At 49.0% G+C, this 19,905-nt stretch overlaps 1 protein-coding gene across 2 annotated transcripts in view; it reads left to right on the top strand.

The window, feature by feature from the left end:
• KCNQ1 (potassium voltage-gated channel subfamily Q member 1) overlaps window positions 1–19,905 on the top strand; it is a 380,806-nt gene that overhangs the window by 282,621 nt on the left and 78,280 nt on the right. The window lies entirely within an intron of this gene.

The following is a 19,905-nucleotide window of genomic DNA, read 5'->3' on the forward strand; positions in this document are numbered from 1 at the left end:
CCCGGATCTTAGAGAAACAGAGAATTTACTTCTTTGCCTTGGTTCTGGGGTGTGTTGAAATGAGTTAAACCATTTCAAATCCATTGCCAAATCCATTTCGGACACCTGTCCCAAGGTCCTGGAAGAGTTTTGCTGCCAACCCGGGGTGGGGGTGGTCTGCTCAGGCTGGCTGGGCCCAGGGGCCTACATGGACTGCTCTGATTTTTGGATCATCGACACGAAAACAATCTTACAAAGACTTAAGCACCCTGTGTGTCTCGTGTTATGTGTGGGAAACAGTCTAGCGGACAGAGAGAAGGTGCTTTGCCTCAGAACCCGCTTGGAGCACCGAGCATTTTGTTCCATTTGGGCCGGTTGTGAAGGGCCTGGCAGGCCACCCTCGGAGCTGCACATCGTTGGCAGGCTTGGGAGCTGGGGCGGGGGTAACAAGGTCTGCCATTTGCCCCTTGGATTGAAAAGTGCCCTCTGGCAGCCACTCGGGGTGGGATGGACTGTGAGCGGGGAGGCTGAGCCAGAATGGGGAGTCCGGAGGCCTCCCAGCGTCCGGGGAGGGAGCGAGGCCAAGCCCAGCTGCACGCCTGAGGCAGCTGGCCCCTGACCGTGTCCGAGAAGCACCCCGAGGCGAGGTCCCTCCCCAAAGACACAGGTGCCCTGGCCAGAGCTGGGAGGGCTGGGGGCATCCCAAAAGCTCCCAACCCTCCACCCCCAACCCCCCGGAGGAGCCAGACCTTCCCCCCAGCTCCTGCTGTCAGGAGCCATCTCGGAGGATCAGCCACACCTTTCAAAGCAGTTTTTAGTGTGTTCACGGAGTTGCACAACCATCACCACTGCCTGATTCTAGAACCTCCCCCCTCAAAAGCAACCATGGCTCCACTTCCGCGCCCCCCCACCCCAGCCCCAGGCAAGCACTCGCTGCCCTTCCATCTCCATGGATTTGCTTGTTGAGAACATTTCACATACACGGGATCCTATGAAACGTGGTCTTTTGTGCCCGACTTCCTTCACTCAGCACGCTGTTTTCAAGTCCCACCCACGGCCTAGCAAGTGTCAGAGCTTCATCCCTTGTCACGGTTGAATACGATTCTGCTGAACGGACATGCCACGTTTTGTTTGCCCACTCACCGGGTGATGGACACCTGCATGACTGCCGCCTCTAGACTCCGAGGAACAAAGCCGCTGCGAACGTTCGCAAACAAGCTCAGGGCTGAACCTGAGTTTCCATCTCTCAGGCGTTTCCCGGCCACGGGGACTGCCGGGTCACACGCAGCTCCAGGCCTCATGCTGTAAGGAAGCTCCCGGCTGTTTTCCACACCGGCTGACTGCCCCGTCGCATGCTGTCAGCCGCCACGCACATTCCTGAGGACTCTGGTTCTCGTCTTTTCAGGGGAGCCATCCTGCTGGGTGTGAAGCGGCTCTCACCTGCGTGTCCTTCACGGGCAGTGACACATTGAGCTTCTCTTTACTTGCCAACTTGCCATCCTCGTCTCTTCTTTGCAGAAATGCCTCTTCCGGCCCTTTGCCCACTTTTAAAAAAATAATTTTTATTTTTCCAATGTGTTAGTTTCAGGTGTACAGCAAAGTGAGCGTGTTACACACGCACGTACGTTGCTGTCGTTCCGTCACTAAGTCATGTCCAGGTGTTTGCGACCCCGTGGACTGCAGCACACCACGCTTCCCTGTCCTCCACTATCTGCTGGAGTTGGCTCAGATTCATGGCCATTGAGTTGTGATGCCAACCAACCATCTCATCCTCTGTCACCCCCTTCTTCTCCTGCCCTCAGTCTTTCCCAGCATCAGGGCCTTTTCCAATGAGTCGGCTGTTCGCATCAGGTGGCCAAAGGATTGGAGCTTCGGCTCCAGCTTCAGTCCTTCCAGTGATTCACTTCACTTTTTCATATGCACACACCCACTCTTTTTTAGATTATTTTCTCATATAGGGCTTTACAGAGCGTTGCGTAGAGTCCCTTGCGGTATACGGTAGGCCCTTATTAGTCACCTATGTTGTATATAGTATATGTATGTATAGAGCATGTGTACATGTCAATCCCACTCCCCCAATTTACCCTCCCCTCCCCGCAACCTGCCGGTCACCGTAAGTTTATTTTCTATACTTGTGACTCCGTTTCTAGTTTGTAGATAAGTTCATTTGTAGCCTTTTTAAAAGGTTCCACAAGACTTAGCACCTGTATGATTTGCAAAGAAACAACGAACAAGCAAAAACAAAGCCAGCAGCAGACACCTCACTTCCTCGCGGTGTGATGGAGTGAGCCTCAGACAGAGGGCCACAGAATGAGTGTGCCCCCGGCCACAGAAATAAAGAAGCAGATGAAATAGGAGCCGGAATCAAGTGGAGGCAGACCCCAGGATTTCGTGCCACGGTGAGGTGTCCCCGCTGTGAGATGGAGCTTTGTCCCCAGGCGTGTGCTGAGCCCAGTTCCCAGCTCAGCCGCACGATTTCCACGACGGTAACCTTGCCGGTGTCGGGGCAGGTCCTGACCACCTGCGGTCCTCACCCCTGACTTGACTTGATGGTTGAAGGGCCACACACCCAGCCCAGGCCGAGCCCTGTGCCGTCAGAGAAGAGCAGAACCTTCTAGACCTTCCTCCCCAGCACATGGGGGCCTGGGGTCTTGCGGGGCCTCAGGTCAGGGCTCATCATCAGCTCCAGCCTCTGAGCTGGACGTGGGGGATATCTGGCCCCCATGCCTCAGCCCCGGCAGTGACGGTGAATTATCTGGTGGTCATTTGATTACAGTGTTTGGAGCTCCCGGATGCCATGAGAGCCAGGGAGCGGGGCCTCCCCAAGACCTCCCTGGGAAAGGGCTGTGGCTGCACATGAGTGAGGCTGGGCTGTGTGACTGGGAAGGAGGTGAGGGCGGGCTGCAGCATGCCTAGGGCCCCATGAATGGGCGAGACCGTAGCCCTCAACATGGCAGGGGTTCATGGACGTGGGAGCCGTGGGGCAAGGGGCGCTGCAGAGCCAGCCCCCACAGGGCCTGGGCTGGGCCCTTCTGCTGACAGCTGTGGCTGTGACCCCCATTGGAGGCAGCCATGCTGGCCAGCCCTGGAGCCACCGTCCTACTACTGGATCGGGGTCAGCAAATGACAGCACGGTGGCCTCTCATTCTACCTGTCCTTGGATGGCTTCTCAGACCCAGGCCGGGCCAGGCTGGGGCGCTTCAAAGCATGTCCTAGACTGTTTTCTTCCAGAAGCCAGTGAGCTGTGTGGGCTGGTGGGCTGGTCTGAAGTCTCTGGATTGCACAACCCTCACCCCTCAGGGTGCTATCTCTAAAGAAGTCACCAGATTCAACCACAGACTCCCCACACCCCTCAGGCGTGCACGCAGAGCTGGAAGCCAGAACTGCCCCGGGGAGCATTGGTCAAGGACAGAGAGGCTTCAACCAGCCCGGGTGGGCAGGCCTTGGACACAGGGTCCAGACTAAGTGGGATTGGGGGCGAGGGGGCCTGGGCTCCCACTCTGCACCACTACCCCCTCCCCCCAACCCAGGAGCCTGAGGCAGAGCAGGAGGGTGACTGCGCCATCACGGAGACAAAGCACACACCACAGTCTTGCCCTCTACACCGTGGGCCAAGTCCCTGAGCTCTACTTTCCTGGATCTGAAAGGAGGCCACCTTGCCTTCCTGTGAGAGCCAGCGCTGGGCAATGAACATAAGCCAGGCCTCGGAGGGAAAGGTGACCACAGCCGGCTGCCTCTGCGTGCCCTCCACAAACCCCTTCCTTTGGGAAGACCTAAAAGGGAGAGTCTCCAGAGTCAGCCACTTTCAAGGGCGAAGGGGCAAGTGTTCTGGGAGAGCAGAAGGCCGGGTCACGGAAGTGTTTCTGGGTGGAGACCTTTGGGGCCAGAGCTGGCGAGGAGCTGGCCCTCTGTGGCTTCAGTTGGGCCTCAGGCTACACCGAGCACTGCAGTCCAGGCTCTGACCAGGGCCACATCCTGCTCCTGGTTCAGTCATTTCAGCTCAATAGTATTTCCTCTCTACTTCTTGCTGTTGCTCAGTTGCTCAGTCGTGTCCGACTCTCTGTGACCCCATGGACTGCAGCACGCCAGGCTTCCCTGTCCTTCACCATCTCCCGGAGCTTGCTCAAACTCATGTCCATTGAGTCGGTGATGCCATCCAACCATCTCATCCTCTGTCGTCCCCTTCTCCTCCTGCCTTCAGTCTTTCCCAGCATCAGGGTCTTTTCCAATGAGTTGGCTCTTTGCATCAGGTGGCCAAAGTATTGGAGCTTCAATGACTACTCAGGGTGGATTTCCTTCAGGATTGGCTGGTTTGATCTCCTTGCTGTCCAAGGGACTCTCAAAAGTCTGCTTACTTTGGGTTTAATTTGCTCTTCTTTTTCTAGTTTCTTAAGGTAAAAACTAGATCATTGATTTGAGACTTTTCTTTTACTATGTCACTGAATACACAAATTTCCTTCTGAGAAATGCTTTAGCTGGGTCCCTCAAATTTTGATGTGCTTTCATTTTTCATTCAGTTTAAGATGTTTGTACAAAATTGTGATGATTTGTTCCTTGAAAGTTTGATTGTTGTTGTTCAGTCGCTAAGTTGTGTTTGACTCTTTCTGACCCCGTGAACTGCAGCACACCAGGCTTCCCTGTCCTTCCCTATCTCCTGGAGCTTGCTCAAACTCATGTCCACTGAGTCAGTGATGCTATCTAACCATCTCATCCTCTGTCGTCCCCTTCTTCTCTTAAAAATTTGATAGAACTTGGGATAAAACCATCTGGGCCTGTTTTGTTTTTGTTTTTCTTGTGGGAAGACATTTAACCACCACTTTAATACCTTTAGTATTTGTAAGCTTGTTTAAATGTTTTGTTCCATCCTGAGTCAGTTCTATTGAGTTATATTTTTTTTTCCCCTGAGAATATACCTGTTTCTACGTAGGTTTCCCAAAGTTTTTGGCATATAGTTGTTGAGAAGATTCTTTTGTTATCTTTAAAATCCCTATTTGTAGTATTTTCTTATTTTCCTTTATAATATTTTTTATTTCTATCTTCTCTCAGTCTTACCAGAACTTTATCTATTTTGTTAGTTTTTTTTTTTTAAAAGAACAAGGTTTTGCTTTATTTAGAAATTTTAGACTTACATAAAGGGAAAGATATACCATATTCATAAACAAAAGACAATGTTATAAAGATGTCGATTCATTTCTTCCCCCTTCATCTGTGAATTCACTATAATTCCAGCAAAAACTCGAGGGTTGGATTTTTTGTTTTGTTTTTTTCACGAAACTTAATATGATGCTTCTAGAATTCCTGTCGAAGAATAAAGAGTTTCAAATACCAAGGCCTTCTTAAGATCAAAGAAAGGCCTTTCCTTCTAGATATCAAGACATGATATGAGACGTAGTAATTAAGATGTTTCAGTGAAAGTGCAGAAATCGGTAGTCAGCCCAGAGGAGAGCCCAGAAGGGGCTTTCTGGGGCATGAGGTTTTCAAGGATGATTGAAATAGCATTTGTGACCACGGGGCGAGGTTGCTCACCCATCATGAAAAAGGGAGCCTGGACCCCACCTCACACCCTGTTCAAAAATTCACTCCAGGTGGGCCTAAGAATTAAATGTTAAATACAGAACTTATAACCTTTAGAAAATATAAGTTAGTTTGTATCTTTCAAAACTTAGCACAAGAAAATATTTCTTACATGGGACACAAAAGCATCTGACTATGAGAGAAAAATATTAATTAACGCGTTTGTGTAAAATAAGGAATTCTGTTTGTTAAAAGACACCTTGAGGGGAAGAGATAACGTGCAACCTGGGATTTGCGTGAGTTTTCTATCGTTGCTGTCACAAATTCCCTCAAAGCAAGAGGCTTCAAACACATATTTACCATCTTTCCGTTGTATAGGTCAGAAGCCCCATCCAGCCTAAGGGTCTGGACAGTCTCACAGGGCAGGTTTCTCCTTGATGACCCGGGAGACAATCCATGCCAGACCTTTTTCAGCTTCTAAAGGGCCCTTGGCTCTTTCCTCTATCTTCAAAGCCATCACATTGCTGCTCTCAGGCCTTTTTTCCACTGTCGTAACTTCCTCTGACCAGAGCTGGGAAGGGTTCTCTACTTTTAAGCACTCAAGCATCTAACTGCGCCTAGCTGGATAATCCTGACCCTCCCCATCCCAAGGCACCGAACCTGAATTGCATCTCGAAACTCCCTTGTGCCACGTAAGGGGACACATTCACAGGTTCTGGGGATTAGAACATCTTTGGGGAAACTTTTTCTACCTAACATAGAAGCAGGTGTTCCCAATACATGCTGCTGCTGCTGCTAAGTCACTTCAGTCGTGTCCAACTCTGTGCGACCCCATAGACGGCAGCCCACCAGGCTCCCCTGTCCCTGGGATTCTCCAGGCAAGAACACTGGAGTGGGTTGCCATTTCCTTCTCCAATGCATGAAAGTGAAAAGTGAAAGTGAAGTCGCTCAGTCATGTCCGACTCTTAGTGACCCCGTGGACTGCAGCCTACCAGGCTCCTCTGCCCATGGGAGTTTCCAGGCAAGAGTACTGGAGTGGGGTGCCATCGCCTTCTCCATCCAAATACATAAATTGACCCAAAAAATGGTTGGTCAGTAGGGAGGGAGGGAGGAAGTCGGAGGGTGGGGAGCCAGGGAAGGAGGAGGGAAGGAAGAGAAAGAAAGGGAGTGAGGGAGCAGAGAAACAAAGGGAGCTGCGTAGGCAATTCATGTCTAATCAACGAGTGCAGGACTTCCCTACTGGCTCAGTGGTAAAGAACCCACCTGCCAATGCAGGAGGCGCAGGAGACATGGGTTCTATTCCTGGGTTGGGAAGATCCCCTGGAGAAGGGCATGGCAACCCACTCCAGCGTTCTTGTCTCAAGAATCCATGGACAGAGGAGCCTGGTGGGCTGCAGTCCGTGGGGTCACAAGCCAAGGATACAACTTAGTGACTAGACAACAATAAAGATCAATAAGGACAGAAATGACTGAACAGAAGAGTGACCCAGGTGGGGCCTTCACGGTGGGGGAAGCATGCTTGGCCTGCAGGTGTCTGAGAGCATGGCTCCATCACGCCCGGTTCCATCTGGCGGGAATCACGACGCCTGATCGCTGGGCTGCAGACAGGGGTGTGGGGCGGGGGCTCCTCCTGCACTGCTGGTGATCCCTTGGAGGGCCACCATGTGCAAGGACAGTGTGGCCTCACCCGTGAGCCTGAATTTCACACACCCATGAGCTGGCTATGGCACCCCCGGGTACTCACGCAAGGAAAGCTCCCGTCTACCGCCAGCTGCAATAGGCAGCCCGGGGTGTGTGTCACCAGGGGTCCTGACCACCAGTCAGAACAGACAAACCAGAGGGAGGCAGATGGACAGGTCTTGGCAACAAGAGCCCGAGGAAAAGCATGACACGTTTCTGTAAAGTCTAAATCACTAACAGAGAAAAGCTGTGCCCCTTTCTGGATGCGCGGAAATCTGATAAAGCTGCATAATCAGGAAAGCACAGGCAGGGGACACCGATTCAGGTCACCGCTTCCCAGGGCGGTGGAGGCAGGGGGAGGCTTGAGTTGGGGGCTGATGGGGTTTAGTTATTATTTTAGGTGGGGTTTTTCTACATTATTAAGAAAGAACAACCAATTATATATTGATGTATTAAGAAATGAAACACCACAGCCAAGTGACAGTTACTCATTTGTTCCAGATAAACCAGCCCGTTCAATATGCAGAACTCAATTAACATAGCCCATGACATCAACAGGCTGAAGAGAAAACTCAAATGATCCTACCTAGTGATGTGGAAAAAGTGTTGATAAAATCTAATATCCGTCCGGCCCTTCTCTTTGCCAGGGGCAGGGGGTGGGGGAGGCTGTCTCCTTTCTCCGGCAGAAGGGAGGGGAGATTCGCTCACCTGCGGGGCTCAGGGTGCCCGTCCCACCTGCCCGGTGTCAGTCGTCATGTCCTCAGGCCGAGCCCCCCTGGAGAGAGGAGCAGGCCCTCTGAGAGAGGGGCCAGCCTGGCCCTTCCGCGCAGACTGCAGCATCCTGTGTCTGGCAGGGAGGCCGGCCGCAGGGTGTCACCGGTCAGGGCCAGGCCACGGCAGGCCTGAGTGGAGCCAGCAGGGCCTGGGGTCCCCAGCCCTGGCCTTCCAGCAGCCTGGGGTGAGGGAGCTGCTTGGTTGCAAAGGCCACGGCTCGTTCTGTGGACCTGGCGGAGGGGAGCATGGCGGCAGCCTCCAGAGCAGTCACTGGGTGCGGTCCTTTGTTTCAGGGAAGTGGGAGCTTTCTCCCCGAACCTCACACTGCATCCGGGCCTGGCCAGTCACAGTCAGTGGGGCCCTTCCTAGGGGGGCACCCGGGGAGCCCCCGCCCCTCCACCTGCTCCCACACCACCTGGGGGGCATGCCAGAGGCAAGGACCTGAGGCCAGGGTACATCGCCCCGTGGCTCAGGCCTAGGATGCGGGGCTCATGGGGCCCACGGCCCTGACCCCAGAGGAGAAATCTCAGGGCCTCCCAGAGCCTGCTGCAGCTCTGGTTCCGTGTGTGTGTGAACGCGTGTATGTCCTGATGTGTGTTAGTTGCCATCCCCCCCTGTGCAGCTGTGGAAGCGTCACCGGGCCTGGCTCCTGCATGGACGTGTCAGGTGGGCCCAGGTTACGGCAGGTGTGGGGACGCAGCCTCGAATGCCTTCTGCGCGTGGGGCCCCCATTGTCCAGTAGTGTGGGGGGCTTGCTCTCACCAGAGAGCATCTCATATACTTGGGGCTCAAGAGTGGTCAACCCAGAGCTACATAGAAACCATTTGTTCCTGAGAACTTTAAAAGCCACTTATCTTTTTAAAACCCATGGAATGAATGATTGTAAAACGCACAAATCCTAAAGGAACAGATCAGCCCAGGCGGCTCAGTGGTAAAGAATCCACCTGCTAAGGCAGGAAACTCGGGAGACAGAGGTTCGATCTCTGGGTCGGGATGATCCCTTGGAGGAGGAAATGGCAACCCACTCCAGTATTCTTGTCTGGGAAATCTCACGGGCGGGTGGGCTACATCCATAGGCGGGCTACTGTCCATGGGTCAGAGTGGGAAATGACCGAGCGACTGAGTGTGCGTGCACGCGCTCTGCATAAACACCCGTGTGTGCTGTGTAAGTCAGCTCAGTCGTGTCCAGCTCTTTGCGACCCCGTGGACTGTAGCCCACCAGGCTCCTCTGTCCATGGGATTCTCTAGGTAAGAATACTGGAGTGGGTTGTCATTTCCTCCTTCAGGGGATCTTGACCCATGAGGTCAAGACATAGACACTTCGGTCCCACCAGAAGTTTCCTCCCCCAGGGAAACGACCCCCACCCCTGCCAGGGAAACTCTGTCCTGACCTTTCTCAACCTAGAGCAGTGTTGTCCATTCTTGAGGCTGCATGGAATCAGATTTGCCTGCAGCTTTGTCAGTGGCCGGCTTTCCTCCGAGGAAAGCTGCTGTAATCCTCCCCATCGACGTATCTGGTGGATGCGAGTATGTGTCTCTCTGGAGTCAGTATCTGGACATGGGAATGCCTAGTGGTGATGTGTGCCCAAGGCTATAGCCAGGCAGCTTTCCCGGGTGAACCAACGTATGTTCCCACCGGCAGCACACAGGGGTCTGACACCCCACACCGGTCTTTGTCATTTTGGCCACTGTAGCCAGCGTGTGGGCACCTCATGTGGGCTTTCGTCTGTGTTCCCTCATAGGCGGTGATGTGAGCACCTTCTCATGGGCTTATTGACATCTGGTGCTTGTCCAAATCATCTTTTTAAAGCATGTGGTCTTTTCCTTATTGATTCGTAGGTGTTCTTGAATGCTCTGAATACAAGTCCTTTGCCAGAAAATACCCTTTCCCAGCCTGCAGAGCATCTATTCATGTTTGTAACAATGTCTTTTGATGTATGGGAAGCCTTAATTTTTATAAGGAAGAGCAATTTGTCAAATATTTTATTTTGTAGTCAGGGTTGCTTGTGTTTTGGCAAATCTTCCAAGGTCATAAAGATAATCCCCTCCTCTCTTCTCCAGTCCTGATGGTCTCTGCCTTCATGCTTTGATGTAAAACCTAACTTGAATTAATTTTATGACTGATGTGTGGTGGGGATCATGGTTCATATATTTTTTTTTTCATACAGCTATCCAAACTGTTCCACTACCGTTGATCAAAAAGGACATTCCTTCCCTCCCAGATTGAAATAGCGCCTCGGTTATAAACCCGGTGACCACATATGCGTGTTTATGCTTCTGGATCTGTCACTCTGCCCTGCTGACCCGTCCCGTCTGACGCTGCTGTGTCAGGAGGTGTTCAGACTGCGTCTCTATAACCCGTTCTCATCCTGTAGCTTACAGCACGTCTACAACCAGAGGAGCACGCCTCTCCAACTTCGTTGTTCTTCCAAATTGTCTTCTCTATTCCTAGTCGTTCGCTTTTTCACAAATATTTTAGAATCAGCTTGAAAATCCTTCCCATAAATAAATAAAACCATTCTGTGTTGACTGGAATCAGATTTGATCCATACCTCAAAATTCACATCTGACAAATATTAGCCCTCCAGTTTATGAACATGTCATAACCCTCAACTCATGAAGGGTTTCTTTAGTTTTTCTCACTAAAGTCTAGTACTTTTTTGCATAGAGGTCTTGTTCATCTCCAAGCAATTTCCTTTCAGGTATTTTATGGGTTTGGATGCTGTCATAAGCGGTCTCTCTATTTCATTTTCTAATTGCTTGTTACTAACACATAGAAAAGGCTTCCCAGGTGGCTCAGTGGTAAAGAATCCCCCTGCCAATGCAGAAGACTCAAGACATGGGTTGAATCCCTGGGCTGGGAAGATCCCCTGGAGGAGGAAATGGCAACCCACTCCAGTATTCTGGCCTGGGGAATCCCGTGGATAGAGGAGCCTGACAGGCAACAGTCCACAGGGTTGCAGAGAGTTGAACGTGACTGAGTGACCGAGCACACACAAGTGTGCTTGTATGGCTATGTTTTGTGGCTAACTTACAGAAATAGAATTGATTTTCACATATTGTCTTTAAAACCAGTGTTCTTGCTGAATTCATTTAACAATAGAACAGTTTATCTGAAGATTCTATTGGGGTTTCTTAAAATACATATGATTATGTCATTTGTAAATGGTGACGAAACAGTTTTATTTTGTCCGGTCTCATTATTTTTTCCTATGTTTCCCTTTTCTCACCTCAGTGCCCTGGCCGAGGCTTTGGGGGTAACGTTAAGTAGACACGGCAATGACAGACACCCTTGTCTTATTCCACGTCTCGGAGGAAAGCATGGCCTTTCCACACGACGGACGATGGTGCCCAGAGTTTGTCTGTGTGTTTGCTTTTCACATGACAGAATTCCCTTCTGTTCCAAGTTCTCGTAAGAGTTGTGTGTTTAATTATGAGTGGGTCTTGAGTTGTAGCACATGTTTTTTCTGTATCTTGTGAGTTGATTGTATGTTTCTTTCTTACTCGCTCTGTCGATCCAATAATGCTGATTGGATTTCAGACGCTGAACTAAACTTGCATAACTGGATTGGACTAGGATTGTCTGTCTTTACATATAGTGTTGGCTTCAATTTGTTGGTGTTGCATGTAGAATATTTGCTGTCCTATGTTAACGAGAGATGTTGGCCTATGACTTTTCTTTCCTGAAACATCCTTGTAGGATTTCGATGTCAAGATTATACTGACTCATAAAAAAAATCTTCTAAAAAGGTTTATACAAAATTGGTATTATTTCTTACCATGTAAGGAAGAATCTACCAGCGAAGTCATCTAACCTTAAACTTTTTTGTGTGTAAATTCCGAATCTAATTTATTTAATTAATATTGGGCAATCTGGGTTTTTTAATTTCTTCTTCTATCTACTTTTGTATATCATGGTGTTTTAGAAGTTAATCTGTTTTATCTAAGCTATCAAGATTATTTTTGTATATCATACCCTCTAAATATATTTTTAAATGTCTCTAGCTAGTCTCTTCAGAGAATCAAGGTTTGGCTTTGTTGAATTTCTTAATGAAATGTCTATTTTTTTATTTCACTAAATTTATTCATGTATCTAATTCATTTGTTTTATTGCTCTGTCTTATCTCTTTCCATCTACCTTCTTTGGGCTTAATTTACTTTTTTTTTTTAAGTACTTGAGATAGACTCCAGTCTCCCCTCTTCCCTTAATGTATGATTTAAGGTCATAAAATATCCTCTAAGAACTTATTTCATGGTACCTCAAGCACTAATTTAGCTGTAAGTTGTGATACAACACATTTTTATCATGATTCCACTAAAAATATTGGATGAGCCTAGAGTCTGTCATATAGACTGAAGTAAGTCAGAAAGAGGGAATCCCCAGTGGCTCAGTGGTAAAGAATCCGTCTGCGAATGCAGGAGATGCAGGTTTGATCCCTGGGTCAGAAAGATCCCCAGGAGAAGGGAATGGCAACCCACTTGAGTATTCTTGCCTGGGAAATCCCGTGGACAGAGGAGCCCTGCGGGCTGCGGTCCGTGGGGTCACAAAGAGTGGGACATGACTGAGTGACTCAACAAGTCAGAAAGATTGTATATTAACGCATGGAGTTAATGCATGGAGATATGGACTCTAGAAAACCAGTAGTGATGAACCTGTCTCCAGGAAAAGAGACACAGATGGAGGGGACGGACGTGTGAACACAGGGAGGGAGGGAGAGGTTGGGACGAACTGAGCAAGCAGCAGTGACGTCAGTACATGTCCACGTGTAGGATAGCGAGGGGGAACTTGCTATATAGCACAGGGAGCTCAGCTTGGCGCTCTGTGATGACCTAGAGGGGTGAAATGGGAGTGGGGGGTGGACGGAGGCTCAGGATGGAGGAGACATATGTATACAAACGGCTGATTCATGATGTTGTACAGCAGAAGCTACCACAACACTGGAAAGCAATTATATGCAACAAAAATAAAGAAATGAGAAAATAAATTTTACTTAGAAAACAAACAAAAAAAACTCTTCCAATTCTTATTAGGTTTCTCCTTTGACCCTTAAGATATTTAACTTCTAAAACACTTGAAGATTTTCTAGTTATCTCTGCCTTATGATTTCTAGTTTAATTTCTCGGAGGTCAGAGAACGTACGTATATGACTTAGTTTCTTTGAGACGTGTTGGCACCTGCTCTTTCAGCCCTGCATGTGGCCCCGTCTGTAGAAGTTCTGTGTGCACGGGGGAAGCTGACGCGCTCCCAGGACACCCGGCGCATATTCTATACGCGCCGATCACATCGAGTTCGAACTCAGCTTTTCAGACGTGTTTGTCTCCTGATGCTCTCACAGCTCCTCTATCCGTTACCCACAGAAGGGCAGTCAAATCTCCCACCATGATTGTGGATCTTCTCTTTTACCCTTTAGTTCTGCCAGTTTTTGTGACATATACGTGAAGCCTATGGTTTTAGGTACGTACAGATTTAGAACTGATCTCTCCCTACCAAATCTTGACCTTTTGCTTTTTTTGCCCATGGCACATGGCCGGCAGGATCTTAGTTCCCTGACCAGGGATGGAACCTATCCTGCTGCAGTGGAAGTGTGGTGTCCTAATCACTAGACTGCTGGGGAATCCTCTTAATCAATTGTTAAATGGTAACATATGCCTCTTTATTTCTGGTAATACTTAAAGTCTGCTTTGTCTGATGTTACTTTACCTGGACTAGCTTTCTTTTGGCAATACGATGATATATCTTTTTCTATCTTTTTGCTGTCAACACTTCTAAGCCTTTCTATTTCAGTATATTTATGTGAAGTATAAAAGTGTCAGTTGCTCAGTTGTGTCTGACTCTTTGCAACCCCATGGACGGTAGCCCACCAGACTCTTCTGTCCATGCAATGCTCTAGGTAAGAATACTGGAATGGGTAGCCATTCTCTTCTCCAGGGGATCTTCCTAACCCAGGGATCGAACCCAAGTCTCCTCCATTGCAGGCAGATTCTTTACTGTCTGAGCCACCAGGGAAGCTAGGTAACATCAAATTATTTTTTTTAATCCCACCTAACAATCTTAGTCTTTCGATGGGGATATTTAGTCCCTCTGGAATGCATGCAATCTACTCTTTCATTCTGTTTTTTCATTTGTTCCATCACTTCCTTTTGACCTCCTTTCCTGCTTCTTTCAGTTCGGTCACTCAGTCGTGTCCGACTCTTTGCGACCCCGTGAATCGCAGCACACCAGGCCTCCCTGTCCATCACCAACTCCTGGAGTTCACTCAGACTCACGTCCATTGAGTCAGTGATGCCATCCAGCCATCTCATCCTCTGTCGTCCCCTTCTCTTCCTGTCCCCAATCCCTCCCAGCATCAGAGTCTTTTCCAATGAGTCAACTCTTCGCATGAGGTGGCCAAAGTACTGGAGTTTCACCTTTAGCATCATTCCTTCCAAAGAACACCCAGGACTGATCTCCTTTAGGATGGACTGGTTGGATCTCCTTGCAGTCCAAGGGACTCTCAAGAGTCTTCTCCAACACCACCAACATCAATTCTTCGGCGCTCAGCTTTCTTCACGTCCAACTCTCACATCCATACATGACCACTGGAAAAACCATAGCCTTGACTAGATGGACCTTCGTTGGCAAAGTAATGTCTCTGCTTTTCAATATGCTGTCTACAGCCTCCAAAAATAAAGTCTGACACTGTTTCCACTGTTTCCCCATCTATTTCCCATGAAGTGATGGGACCAGATGCCATGATCTTCATTTTCTGAATGTTGAGCTTTAAGCCAACTTTTTCACTCTCCTCTTTCACTTTCATCAAGAGGCTTTTGAGTTCCTCTTCACTTTCTGCCATAAAGGTGGTGTCATCTGCATATTTGAGGTTATTGATATTTCTCCAGGCAATCTTGATTCCAGCTTGTGCTTCTTCCAGCCCAGCATTTCTCATGATGTACTTTGCATAGAAGTTAAATAAGCAGGGTGACAATATACAGCTTTGACGTACTCCTTTTCCTATTTGGAACCAGTCTGTTGTTCCATGTCCAGTTCTAACTGTTGCTTCCTGACCTGCATACAGATTTCTCAAGAGGCAGGTCAGGTGTTCTGGTATTCCCATCTCTTCCAGAATTTTCCACAGTTTATTGTGATCCACACAGTCAAAGGCTTTGGCATAGTCAATAAAGCAGAAATAGATGTTTTTCTGGAACTCTCTTGCTTTTTCCATGATCCAGCAGATGTTGGCAATTTGATCTCTGGTTCCTCTGCCTTTTCTAAAACCAGCTTGAACATCTGGAAGTTCACAGTTCACGTATTGCTGAAGCCTGGCTTGGAGAATTTTGAGCATTATTTTACTAGCATGTGAGATGAGTGCAATTGTGCGGTAGTTTGACCTGCTTCTTTGGATTGATCAAAAATTGTTATTAATTAATTTTTATCCCCTCTCCGCTTGTTAAATCTAGGCCCTGTATTATCCCGTCCATGGTTGCCTGGAGATGATCGTACGCATCCTCGGCTCACTGGAGTCGACCTCAGATGAGCGCTGTGACCGTTGCCCTGGCAACACGTGGTGCTCACAGCTGTTTAGCTCCATGGACACCCCCTTCCTTGTGCTATCTGTAATCATGCATTTTTAGCTGTGGCTATGGACAGGGAGGCCTGGCGTGCTGCGATTCATGGGGTCGCAAAGAGTCGGACATGACTGAGCGACTGATCTGATCTGATCTGATACATTAAACCTCAGGAAACATTAGCGTGATTGTTTCAGTCCATTTAATTCACTAATTTAAGCTTTCTCACATATCTGTCCTTTTCTACCGTCTTAATTGCTTCTTGTATTGAAATATCTCTGTGCGTCTTTGTCATTGCTGAGTCCCGGCCCGGAGTCATCCTTCCAGTACAGGTCTCAGCGCCGTGGATTCTCTTGGTTTAGTTTTACCTTCTCTTACTCTTATTATTGTAGAAAAACACGCATAACCCAGGATGTACCATCTGTGTCATTTTAAGCATTTTAAGTGCCTCACTCAGGGTCGTTAATCCCATTCACGCTCTTATGTCACCATCACCGCATCATCTCCAGAGCTTTCCACCTTCCCAAACAGACTCTGTCCCCACTGGACACTCCCCTCCACCCCTCCCACCCCGTACCCTCCTACTTTCTATCTCCATGGATTTAATGACTCTAGGTACTCATATAAGTGGAATAGTACAGAGTTTATCCTTTTGTGACTGGATTATTTCACTTGCACCTTCATTTCTAAAAATACATTTGATGGGTATGGAATGCTACCTTGGTAGGAATTTTCCTTGAGCTCTTTAAGGATGTTATTCTGGCTTTTGTCCTCCCTGTTGACAAGTCAACCATCAAGATAACGTGTCATCATACACACACACACCCCCTCAGTAATTCCGTGCCTTTGGCCTCCAGCAGGGTGACTCGAATGGGCCTGGATCTGTTATGCCTTGTCTTTCTCTCCAGCTGGAGCCAAGTGAAAAGAAAGTGAAAATGTTGGTCACTCAGTCGTGTCCGACTCTTTGCAACCCCATGGACTATAGCCCACCAGGCTCCTCTGTCCCTGGAAATCTCCAGGCAAGAATACTGGAATGGGTTGCCATTCCCTTCTCCAGGGCATCTTCCCAGCCCAGGGATCAAACCAGGGTCTCCTGCATAGTAGGCAGATTCTTTAATATCTGAGCCACCAGGAAAGCCTGGTGAATCCAAGGAGCTGCTTAAACCTGCGGCCTGATGTCTTCCATCATTTGGGGGAAATTCTGAACCATTCAGGCTTCAAAATTCCTTGTCCTCCACTTCGTCTCCTCTCCTTCTGAGACGTCACGTGTATTAGAGCCTCTACCTATATCTCAGGTAGCTCGTGTTTTTTCTGTATCTTTAATTCTACTTTCCCTCCACACTCCATCCTGGCTACTTTCTCTAGTTCACAAGTACTCTCTTTTTTTTTTTTTTTCTATGTCTCCTCTGCCATCAAATTCATCTCACACATTCTTAACTTCCCTGATTGTCCTTTCTGTCCTAGGATTTCCCTTTGTTTTCTTTTTAATATAGATTTTACTTCTGTGGTGAAATTCTTCATCTTGTCTTCTACTTTCTTGAACCTATTTATCAACACTATTTTCAAGTCCTTATCTTACAACTCTGAAGCAAATCGTCTCATCTATTTGCTCCTGACTCTGTGGATCAGCATTTTGGCTTCCTCATCTGGATGGTTTCACCCAGCTCCTTCAAGTGGCAGCTTGGTGGTGACTGGGTGGTCTCAGCTAGCCTCAGGAGTCTGGAGCCGTCAGGCTGTTAGACAGGGTGCCTCAGCTCTCCTCCACATGGCTTTTCCGGCAGCCCGGCTCAGACATGCCCACATGGCAACAGTGTTCCACAATGGTGGGAACAGTAGGGTTGAGGGGGAAGGCCCTGCTGGGGGAACTGCAAAGGACTTGCACCCATCTCTGACTTTCCCCAGTCCGCCTTCTGGCCATAACTTTACACACTTCCACCAAAGCAAGATTCACACACCCCTCAAGAGACCCCAGAGTCTCATGCAACTAGAGATGGTACCATGCCCAACACCCAGCATCTTACAATTGGCCTTTTTTTTCCCTTTGTCTTCCTCTGCCCGAAGCCTGGTCCCAGCACTATTTCGGGATTGATGCGTGTACCCCACTTTGGGGTCTAATTTCTTTTAATCTATTGATGCATAGCAAACCACACCTACATTTCCTGGCTTCACATCACAACTCTTCCGTATTCATCATCCCGTGGGTCAGTAATTTGGGCTCGACTCAGCTGGAAGGCTGTTCTGGTGGCTTTGCGTGAGGTGACTCACACAGCTCCAGTCACCTGGCGGTTCATCAGGGCTGGACGCGGGGCGGCGGATGATGGCCGCGCTCACCTGTTCTTGCTCTTGGCCCGGGCACCTCGGTTCTGCACACGGCCTCTGAAGCCAGCCAGTTCACGTGGTCCCCGTAACCACATTCCAAGAACACATGAGTTATACCCGGTGGGGCTTCCCCAGCTTTCTTTTCACCATGATAAAGGTCAAGGTTAGCCTGAATTCAGCAAGTGGGAAAACCAGCCCTTATCTCTTGGTGGGGGAGCTACAAGTCGACTCAACGCACGTGAGTTTGAGCAAATGCTGGGAGACAGTGAAGGACAGGGAAGCCTGGCGTGCTGCAGGGTCTCAAAGAGTCAGACCCGACCTAGCAACTGAACCACGATCTACCACACCTTCAGATCTGTTTCTGCGGTCTGTTTTGTCCCTTGGTTTTCCGTCTGTTGTGTATGAAATAAATAGAGGCTCCATGACCTCACCTCCCTATGGTTTTCCCTGGAGAGCCAAAGGTGTCTGGCAGAGCATTTGATTCAGGTGGAGACTGAGGTGACCTGAGGCCGTGGCAGGGCTGGGGTCTCCTCTGAAAGCTTGGGCTGTTTACCAGGACCCCATCTCCTTGATGACTCGGAACCAGAATCCTCCTCTCCTCCACAGCATGAGTCTGCAGGGGACTCTGCTTAGCTTTTTGTCCTTCTGGCAGCTGTCTTTTGCTCCATTTCTAGAATCTCACCCCATGTGTGCAGCTTGGCTCACAAACACTTCAAGGAGAGGCTTGGCCAAAGGGGCCCCCTTCTCTCTGCGCCCCCCATTCACCAGGGTCTCGGTCTGTCGAGTCCTGGACGTCTTTGGAGCCCTAGCTTCCTGTTTATCTCGCCAGCCCAGGCGGCCCCAGCCTCACACTCAGCCCATGTGCCCCACACACTAAATGCACGTATGCACATGTAGGCTCACCCAGCTTGTTTCTCTCCTGGGATCGTAGCCCTTGGAGTCTTCCCTGGTCATAAAGCTGTCACACAGCTGTGGTGGTGTCTTCAGCAAAAAGTGTGATCAGACCAAGCTTCAGAGCCAGAAGCAAAGTCTCCACTAGTTCCATGTGCATTATCTCCTTGCAGACGGTTTCTGTGCACATACGTTAGCCATTGTGTCCCCTTTTGATGATGTTTCTAGAAGGAACTCTGGGGTTCCCCAGGTGGTGCTAGTGGTAAAGAACCTGCCTGCTAATGCAAGAGACCCAGAGATGCAGGTTCGATTCCTGGATTGGGAAGATCCCCTGGAGGAGGGCATGGCAACCCATTCCAGTATTCTTATCCAGAGAATCCCACGGACAGAGAAATCTAGTGGGCTATAGTTCACAGGGTCGCAAAGAGTTGGATATGACTGAAGCAACTTAGCACACACACACACACTAAAAGGAACTTCAGAGGGGAGGAAACGCAGCTCCCTTAACAGAGGGGTTCCTAACGCTGTTCAGTCGCTCATTTGTGTCCAACTCTTTGCAGCCCCATGGACTGCAGCACGCCAGGCTTCCCTGTCCTTCACCATCTTCCAGGGCTTTCTCAAATCCATATCCATTGAGTCAATGATGCCATCAAACTATCTCATCCTCTGTCTTCCCCTTCTCATCCTGCCCTCAATCTTTCCCAGCATCAGGGTCTTTTCAGATGAGTCAGTTCTTTTCATCAGGTGGCCAAAGTATTGGAGTTTCAGCTTCAGCATCAGTCCTTCCAATGAATATTCAGGGTTGATTTCCTTTAGGATGGACTGGTTTGATCTCCTTGCTGTCCAAGAGATTCTCAAGAGTCTTCTCCAACACCACAGTTCAAAAGCATTAATTCTTCAGAGCTCAGTCTTCTCTATGGTCTAAATCTCACATCCATACATGACTACTAGAAAAACCGTAGCTTTGACTATATGGAACCTTTGTTGGCAAAGTAATGTCTCTGCTTCGGTGTGGCTAAGGTGGTTTAGGTGGCAAAGGTAGTACCTATCCCTGGCTGATTTGTCCTGCCCTACATTTTCCAAGTGGGTACCGGTGGGCGGGCCATGGAACATTCTAGCCGCAAGGGGCCTTAGGGGTCATCTGCTTGTACCCCTTCCCACTGTACTGGTGAGGAACCCAAAGGCCTCAAGGTACAAAGAAGC

This window comes from Bos mutus, chromosome 22, assembly GCF_027580195.1.
Source record: "Bos mutus isolate GX-2022 chromosome 22, NWIPB_WYAK_1.1, whole genome shotgun sequence".
Taxonomy (NCBI): Eukaryota; Metazoa; Chordata; class Mammalia; order Artiodactyla; family Bovidae; genus Bos; species Bos mutus.